Below are 10656 nucleotides of genomic sequence, written 5' to 3' on the forward strand. Positions count from 1 at the left end.
CGCTACCGCCGGCAAGAACTCTCCAACTCCATCTCCTCCCCTCTCCCCTACGCCAAGTCCTATTATTGACATCAACCCCATACTTCAGCAGCAATCCCAGGTATGATATCTCCGCCGCGGGGGAGGCTCTTCACATACCGTACCTCCCTTCATTCTGCGCCCAGGTGAACCTGTGATATCATCGATAAACTGACCGGGAAAATTTCGGAATTCTGTATACCAGAGCATACCGGTACCGTTCAGCACCATGCGCGAGTTCCGGTATCAGAACCTGAAGTAATTTGTAGGTGCCGGGTGCGTTGGGTAGACCCCTACCGGTATAGTTGTTACACCTTGCTATAAGTGGGTGTTGCAATGGCAAATCCCTGGATAGCAAATGGTGGGAGCAAGGAGATCTGGATCCCGCCAAGTTTTGTTCATTGTAGTGAAAATAACCTCCATAGTTCACTGAACGGGTGACAGTGAATGGGTAGGGGTAGTAAAAATCATGTTACGTACAAACAACTTTGGCTATAATAAACAAGAAGATAAGGAAGAGAAATGTTTCTTATTCAAGCTGGCGGGGAGTTATTACCAGCTATGCCAGACTCTTGTTCATCCTTAGAACCCCACCCTACTAGTTAGTCCCCATGCTAAATCTCTTTCTTTTCATATTCTCACATGCTACTGCTGAGTTTTGGTTGCGGGGGGGTCTCATTTGAGTAATTTATGCTACCGGTAGTATCATAGTGAGTCCAAGGCCGGAATTTCTAAAAAACCACAATGGGAATTGACGGCGAGGGAAGGAAGCTTAGAGCCGCACAATTAAATCCAATCAGATCCTAAGCAATGCAAGAAAAGTGAGGAAGCCGAGAAGGATTTTCTAGTGGTGGAGGAGGGTAAATGATCGCCACGGTTTCCTTCCCCCCCTTTCCGGATCCAATCGAGAGCGAATTGGTAATTATAACTTGCTTCCTCTTCTTTGAGATTTCATAGTGACAGCAAGATATCAGAAGACCCTAGTATTCATCTTTACTATAATAGATACCTGGCTGCAATGAACGCTGGACAGGTACAACTGTTCGGCACTTGACCTAACCGAAGCAATGGTTTGTGGGAGTAATGTGCGCGATCCGGGTACTAGACCAGAACTGGAAGGATCATCCTGAGAAACAGTCACTCCTTTGACGTCAACTCGATAATAGTCGAACTATCATACTGTAATTGGAAAGTTATGGATAGATACCATACATCGTCATAAAGGATCACTCGCATGAGCGATTGATCGCTGGTGTGAATTGGTCACGTAATTGTGCATTCTGTAGATATAAGTTATCTTGTCCCATCAGAGCGTCAAGAAATTGGAGAACCTACTCTAGTTTATAGTGTGGCTAGAAATTTATTTCCACGGAGTTGGCGGACAAATATCACTACTGCAAAAACTTGAATAATTAGACATCACACAAAGCGGTCAATTTAAAGTTTGTATTGCCAAGGTATCTCCATGTGAATCAGTAATATAGGTTTCATTATTGCTTGCCAGTTAATCATATCATAGTGAAAATTCAGCTCCTCCAGCTCCCTCTTCTAATCCCTTCAACCCTTCTACAAGATTTCCATCAGTTAACTCTTTTATAGATAATTCACTATCCTTGCTACCATTGATAGGTAATGAGAGACCAACCACTCAGAATGTCTATCAGACAACTTCTACTTACTGAGTAGAAAACTGCTGTCATGCCCACTCCCTCCACCCAGGTAATAGCTATCCACATTTGACTAACAATACTACCAGTCAATACTTTTAATAGTTATTTTCTCTATTCTACTATTTTCTTTTATTATTTGAGTTATTAACATTTAAAAAAATAATAAAAATGTTCAAAGGTGTCACGAATGTGGCTTAGCAAGAAAAGGGTTTTCACGTGACGCATAGTGATGAGTCACAGGTACGTTATAGTTTCACACATATGACTCATTAGGGTCATATGATTTGTTATGTGTGGGATTTGTGATGCTTTTGCACATGGCTCAAGTATGAGTCATGGGACGTGCACCTGACAAGTACGGCTTGCAAGTATGCCTTGCGGGTAAGCCTTGCGCATATGATTTATGTTTTGCACATGACCTCATTATGAGGTCATGGGTTTCGCGCATATGACTCAGTTGAGTCATATGACTTGTTTATTGCGTTATGATTGGTTTATGAGTTTTGTACATGACCTCGCTATAAGGTCATGGGTTTTGAGTATGTGATCACTTTGGTCACATGACTAGTTTGTTATGATTTGGTTTCGCACATGTGACCACTTTAGGTCACATGACTACAGGCGGGAAGAACACTATATAAGGAGGCCGATGCGGCCGAGGAAGATAGGTTCTTCACGCTTTGTTCTAAGTACTTTTCCTAATTATTACTTTAACGAATATAAAACACCTTTACGATCTTTATCTTTATTGCAACGTTATCATTACGCCAAGAAGTGCTCGTCACGAAGACGAGTTAGAGAAAGCTTACGATAGGCGTTTCCGATAGAAGACAAAGGTCTTGTACTATCGGTAACGTAAGCAGAGGACTAGAGCTATCGTAAGACAAAGAAAGAAGGAGACAGAAAAGATAAGTATCGTTCCCTATCGCCAAGAACTAACTATCTAAAAGGGGATCGTTACATTACAAAGCGTCATCTAGTGCGACGCCAAACAATACAAGACGGCATCCTTCAACCCAGACAGGGAAGGAGATATTGACATCGACAATCAAAATCTTGAATCTATGGAGGACTTCAGCGATGCCCTAGATCACGTCTCAGCAGAACCCTCGAGAGCAGCAAGCCCAGTAACACCAGAGAAAGGATCACCAGTCGATAGCTCTCGTGCTGGAACTCCACGACCTGAGAGAATGTCAGGATCCGCAGTACCTGGGCCTCAAGCCCCAGCCGCTCCGGCACCAGGAACCAGCATACTTGGAATGACTGAAAATCAGTTTCAGGCATTTCTTGCAGCCACGCGAAATACAGGGCAAGGAAATGTCCAACGACTGAAAGCAAAGGAGCCCGACATATACGAAGGAGCCGAAGATAAGCTATGAATATTCTTAGCACAATGTGAAGGATATTTTGCTGTTAAAGGGTATGGAGATCAACACGATGAGATCAAGATTCCATATGTGGAATCTCTGCTCAGAGGACTCGCGGGGCAATGGATCATGCCTTTCCAAGATGGAAGGAAGCAGAGGGAATGGGTCACATACGAAGAGTTCAAGGTGACACTCGTCGAACAATTTGGAGATCCCAACGCTAAAGAAACAGCAAGACGAAAGCTAGAGAAACTCCAGCAAGGAAAACAAACATTTTCAGCATACTGGAACGAATGCCGACTATTGGAATACGAGGCTGAGTTTGATGATGCTACTCTCTACATCATCCTCCTGAGAAACTGCAGTGAGAGACTACGAGAGGCATGGGGAATCTTGGACCTGCGCTATACGACAGCCGAATGATTTGCAAGATGGGCAATATATAAAGAAAGCAAATTGAACATGGTTCGAAGCAACTCGGAAAACACTATAGTGCACAGAGTCGTCCAATCATCCAGGAATGTGGATGGGACCTTCAAACCACAAGCACCTCGAGGAGAAAGCAGAGCATTACCACCAGGCGAGCCAATGGAGTTAGACAAATTAAGAGCAGGACCGGCTCTGAATCTGTCTAAGGAAGAGTACGCCAGAAGAATGAATGGGAAACTCTGCCTAAGGTGCGGAAAAGCAGGACATCGGATAAGAGAATGCAGAAGCCGACCGGATAACGGATATCAAGGAAACAGAGCTGCTGGAAATAATCGTTTCCAAAATCAAAAAAGAAGCAACATCCGCGAAATGATAGCAGAAGATTCACCGGCGGAAAACGATGAGGGTCCCCAGTAAACGGTGGTCTGGGAGACCCAAGATGTGGACCTCGAAAATCCATCAAATTAGCAAACTACTACACGGCACTACACACACAAAGAGGAGAAGAAGATGGAGATCACGTGATGATCAAAACGAAGATATACAACGAAGAAAACAAAGAAACAACAATATATGCAATGCTCGACTCTGGGGCCACCGAAGACTTCATCAATACAGAAATATGCGACAAATACGGCCTCCACACTAAACAAGCGAAGAAAGTAAGACAAGTCTACTTAGCGGATGGAAAACCCAGCGCTATGGGTCCTATAACCCATACGGCGACAGTACCTATGGACATTGACAGCCATAGGGAAACGGCAACCTTTCAAGTAGCAGATCTGAAAAACCATGAGATAGTCCTAGGGATGCCATGGTTACAAAAACATAATCCGACGATCGATTGGAACGAGAACAAGATGACCTTTACAAGCGAAATATGTGCGACACGATGTCTCAACAGTTCGCCTGTGGTCTACTCAACACCGATACGGGAAGCGGAAGAAGAAACTTTGCATGCAAAGTTCGCCGAGATGCGGCAAGATAAGAGAGTCCGGATACAAAGGCTGGACCAAGGGGCAAAAGTGCCTACCAAGGGTTCCAAAGGGGCAGCAGGGCGCAACATATACACCAACGATGGAATCAAGATACCGGCCAACGGGCAGGCAATTATAACGACGGGAATAGCCATTGGACTCCCAGAAGGCACCTCTGGACGAATAGCACCCCATAGTGGTCTAGTGGTCAAGCATCGGCTCATGACCATGGCAGGGGTGATCGACGTCAGCTATACAGGTGAAATCAAAGTAGTCCTGGTCAACCTATCTCAAGAGGACTAGCAAGTCCAGAAAGGCGATCGAATCGCACAGTTGATAATTGAGAAAATCAACCAAAAGGATCTGCATGAAGTAGATCAACTGGAAGAAACCACAAGAGGAAAAAAGGGATTTGGAAGCACAGACCAAAACCAGCTTGATACAACAAAAAGAATTGAGATCAAAGAGATCACAGCACAAGCCTTTGGACGGTACTATCGAAGAGGAGATACCACAGGAATTCTCAAATGGACATACGAAGACGATAAAGCAGTTCTAGTAAAAATCAACATCAGCACAGAGCTAGCAATCCAGGACAAGAAATACCAGAGCAAAAAAGGATGGAAAGAATTGGTTCCAAAAGAATATCACCAATTCACAAATCTATTCCAAGAAGAGGAAGCTACGGAGCTACCACCTCGAAGACCAGGAATCGATCATGAAATTCAGCTGGACAAAGATGAAAAAACGGGAAAGACAAAAGAGATTCCCTACAAGAAGTTATACCCCCTAGGAGAAGCAGAGCTTGAAGAACTTAGGAAGTACATTGATACACGTGCCAACCCCTCTTCCTCGAGGATGGATCAGAGACTCTTTCGTGTCAGGAGAATCCCCAGTACTATTCGTCAAAAAGAAAGACGGAAAAATGAGACTTTGCGTGGACTACAGAGCCCTCAATTCGGTTACCAAGAAAGACTGATATCCGCTACCCTTGATTGGAGAAGCACTGGACAGACTATGGTCAGTAAAATACTTCACCAAACTCGACATCAAAGATGCATACCACAATATACGCATCAAGGCAGGAGACGAATGGAAGACTACATTCACCTCAAGATACGGAATGTTCGAATACTTGGTTATGCCCTTCGGGCTAACCAATGCACCGGCTTCATTCCAGAGATGGATCAACAAAGTACTTAATAAGTACCTCGACATATGTTGCATCGTATACTTGGACGATGTACTCATATACTCGGAAAACATACAACAACACCAAAAAGATATCAGCAATATCATGGCCGCAATACAAGGATTGGGAATAAAGATCAAACTGACAAAATGTGAATTCCATAAGGAAGAAACAGAATACCTTGGATTTATCATCAATCGAAATGGGGTCAAGGTTGACCCTGTTAAAACAGCAGCCATATGGGATTGGGCCAAACCAAACAACAAGACAGATGTTCAATGCTTTATAGGATTCTGCAACTTTTATTGAAGGTTCATAGAGGGATTTAGCAGGCTTGCAAAACCACTCTATAACCTAACCAAGAAAGACAAAAAGTGGGAATGGGGAGAAACTGAACAAAAAGCATATGATGCAATACGAACGCATCTAACATCGGCACCAATACTGGTTCATTTCAACCCGAACAGAAGGACAATGATCGAAACGGATGCCTCAAAATATGTATGCTCAGGCATACTATCACAACAATACAATGATGGAAAATGGAGGCAAGTGTCCTATCGATCCGAGACAATGACCCCCACAGAGTGCAACTACGATGTTGCAAACAAAGAACTATTATCAATAGTTCAAGCATTAAAAGAATGGAGATGTTACGTTTCGAACAACGACCATCCAGTCCGAGTTCTAACCGACCACAAGAACCTGGTGCCGTTCATGATTACGAAAGAACTGAATGACCGCCAGATAAGATGGATTGAACACCTCAGCAAATACAACTTCAAAATCGAATACCGACCAGGCAAAGAGAATGGAAAACCAGATGCTCTCACAAGGATTGCAAGCGACAAACCACAAACAAAAGAAGACGAAAGAATCAAACAAAAAACACGAACACTATTACCAAAAACCTACTTTGAGGCAATGGAGGTTATCCAATTCACATCAAAGGAGGAAAGAGGAATCGAGAACGCAAACAAGAAAGACAAAACAATTCAGACAATAAGAGAAGCCTTGGAGGAAGGAAAAAAAGAAGATGAAAGGAATTGCTCTGGGTTTATGCCAATGGAAGGACGGAAATATGTGGTACGACAGAAAACAATGGATCCTGGAAGAAGAGGAGATAAGGACAAACATCATATGACAACACCTCGATATCCAAACGGCAGGACACGGAGGAACGGCTAAAACTACTGAATTCATTACGAGTTCATTCTATTGGCCAGGACTGTACGAAGACGTCAAACGATATGTCAAAAACTGCGACATATGCCAAAGGACGAAAACGGCTAAACACGCACCATATGGATTACTAAAATCAAACGAAGTTCACAAACAACCATGGGAAACAATTACTATGGATTTCATCACGGACCTACCAGCATCGGAGAATTGTGATAGCATCCTGGTTGTCGTGGATCGTCTGACCAAAATGAGCCATTTCATTCCGGTTAGAAAAGATATCAACACGAGGGATTTTATACAAACCTTCTTTAGAGAGGTTTTCTGACTTCATAGCCTACCTAAGTAATATCATCACCGATTGAGGAACACTATTCACATCGGGACTATGGAAAAAAGTAACTGGAGAAATGGGAATACAAAACAGAATGAACACAGCATTCCACCCACAACCTAATGGACAAATGGAACGAGTAAATGCGATACTCGAACAATATTTAAGGGCTTACGTCAACTATCAACAAGATGATTGGTACAATCTGTTATCAATGGCCGAATTCGCATACAATAATGGAAAGCAAGTAACGATCGGCACCATACCATTCTTCGCGAATTACGGACAACATCCACAAAGTCAGACCACATATCATATGATTAATGATGTGATACCGGAGAAAGCGGATATGGGAAAACTACACGAAACCTTACAATACGAAATGAGTCAAGCACAACAACGGCAAAAAGAACAATACAATAAGCACCGAAGACTGGATCTGAACATACAACCGGGAGATATGGTATGGCTAATACCACGCAATATCCATACAACACGACCATCAAAGAAATTGGACTATAAGAAAATCGGACCCTTCAGGATATTGGAAAAAGTGGGCAGCTGAGCTTATAAACTCGACCTTCCCCCCTCAATGCGAATACACAATACATTCCACATCTCACTCCTCGAATTACACAACGACAATAAGTTTCCTTCCCAAACACTTATTCCTCACCCTCTGTTTGAACTCGACGAAGAACCAGAATACGAGCTCGACGAAATAGTCGATTCCCACTTCTTCTGCGGTCACCTTCAATACCGAGCCAAGTGGACAGGATATTCTCCTGAACACGATAAAACTTGGTACTTCGCACACAACTTCGAAAACGCACAAGTTGCCATCTCAACCTTCCACCAGTGACACCCAGGCAAGTCCGGCCCAGGTGACGATCACGTTCAACCAAGACAAAGGCGAGGGAAAGACTCCCACGCCATTGCAGCAACACGAGGGCTGGGGCGATAGCCCCCGCCAAACTGCACCCACCAGCCCTGAATACTCATTCATGGGGCCATGTAACGATTCCTCTCTGGATAGTTAGTGCTTGGCGATGGGGAACGATACTTCTCTTCCTGTCTTCTTCTTCCTTTGTCTTACGATAGCTCTAGGCCCCTGCCTTCATTACCGATAGTACAAGACCCTTGTCTTCTACCGGGAATGCCTATCGTAAGCTTTCTCTAACTCTTCTTCATAAAGCGCCCTCCTTGGCGTAACGATAATGTTGCAATAAGGATAAAGATTGTAAAGGTGTTTTATATTTGTTAAAGTAATAAGTAGGAAAAGTACTTAGAACAAAGTGTAAAGAACCTATCTTCCTCGGCTGCATCTGCCTCCTTATATAGTGTTCTTCCCGCCTTTAGTCATGTGACCTAAAGTGGTCACATGTCCAAAACCAAATCATAACAAACTAGTCATATGACCAAAATGATCACATGCTCAAAACCCATGACCTCATAGCAAGGTGATGTGCAAAACTCATAAACCAATCATAATACAATAAACAAGTCATATGACTCAACTGAGTCATATGCACGAAACGCATGCCCTTATAATGAGGTCATGTGCGAAACATAGATCATATGTGCAAGGCTTACCCGTAAGGCACACTCGTCAGGCGCATGTCCCATGACTCAGACTTGAGCCATGTGTGAAAGCATCACAAATCCCACACATAACAAATCATATAACCTGAATAAGTCATATGCGCGAAACAATAACATACCTGTGACTCATAACTATGCGTCACATGAAAACCCTTTCCTCGTTGAGCCATGTTCGTGACATTAGCTCCCCTCCTCCTAAGCCTGAGTCCCATCAGGCTTTTTCTCCCAGTTTCAATAGTTCCCGTCCTGCCGAGCGCATGGTCCTTCTCAGCTTGTGGAACTTTTCATCTGCCGTCCTCCATCTGACCCTTACCGATTCCAGAGTCAGATTCGCCATCTCGATCGTGTGCCGCTGATTGTTGTTCAGCTGTCTAAGCTCCATGATCGTTTTGTCATTTGCCGAAATTGTGGCCTTGGCTGGGCCCAGTTGTTCTCGGACTCCCCGGATCTGCCTGTGTAGGCTCCTGACATCCGGTTCCATGTCTGCGGAGGAGTGTTGGGCCCCTCCCTCCCTGGACCGCGTCCTTGCAGCCCATGCCTTTCTGGCATCTTCTCCTTCTAACTCTTTCCTGCTTCCATCTTTCTGCGGGTAGAATCCCGCAGATATTTTCTGTGCCCTGTGCATTCTGCACCCATTTCTGAAGCATTGTTGCCAATGCTTTAGAACGTGGTCCGGACGGGGGCCACGCTTTCGACATTCCCTGGGAACCATCCCGAGCCTTCTTTGTCGCCAAAGTATGCTTGGCAACTGTCATCGTAGCATACCGTCCATGACATGGCGTTATGCTGTGCCTGTTGTTCCCTTTCCTTGAGCTCTTTGTCGGTTGGCACCATGAATGAGTATTCGGGGCTAGTAGGTGTGGTTTGGCGGGGGTTATCGCCCCAGCCCTCGCGTGGTTGCAATGGTACGGGAGCCTTTCCCTCGCCTTTGTCTTGGTTGAACGTGATCGTCACCTGGGCCGGGCTTGCCTAGGTATCGTTGGTGGAAGGTTGAGATGGCAACCTGTGCATTTTTGAAGTTGTGTGCGAAGTACCAAGTTTTATCGTGTTCAGGAGAATATCCTGTCCACTTGGCTCGGTATTGCAGGTGACTGTGGAAGAAGCGGGAATCGACAATTTCATCGAGCACGTATTCTGGTTTTCTGTCGAGTTCGATTGGAGGGGGAGGAATCAGTGTTTGGGAAGGAAACCTATTGTCATTGTGTAATTCAAGGAGTGAGATGTGGAATGTATTGTGTATTCGCATTGAGGGGGGAAGGTCGAGTTTATAAGCTCGGCTGCTCACTTTTTCCAATATCCTGAAGGGTCCGATTTTCTCGTAGTCTAATTTCTTTGATGGTCGTGTCGTATGGATATTGCGTGGTATTAGCCATACTATATCTCCCGGTTGTATGTTCGGATCCAGTCTTCGGTGCTTATTGTATTGTTCTTTTTGCCGTTGTTGTGCTTGACTCATTTCGTATTGTAAGGTTTCGTGTAGTTTTCCCATATCTGTTTTCTCCGGTATCACATCATTAATCGTATGATATGTGGTCTGACTTTGTGGATGCTCTCTGTAATTCGCGAAGAATGGTGTTGTGCCGATCGTTTCTTGCTTTCCATTATTGTATGCGAATTCGGCCATTGATAACAGATTGTACCAATTATCTTGTTGATAATTGACCTTAGCCCTTAAATATTGTTCGAGTATCGCATTTACCCATTCCGTTTGTCCATCCGTTTGTGGGTTGAACGCTGTGCTCATTCTGTTTTGTATTCACATTTCTCCAGTTACCTTTTACCATAGTCCCGATGTGAATAGTGTTCCTCGATCGGTGATGATATTCTTGGGTAGGCCATGAAGTTGGAAGACCTCTCTAAAGAAGGTTTGTATAAAATCCCTCGT

The sequence above is a fragment of the Tuber melanosporum genome (assembly GCF_000151645.1).
Source record: "Tuber melanosporum whole genome shotgun sequence assembly, scaffold_16, strain Mel28".
Classification (NCBI taxonomy): domain Eukaryota; kingdom Fungi; phylum Ascomycota; class Pezizomycetes; order Pezizales; family Tuberaceae; genus Tuber; species Tuber melanosporum.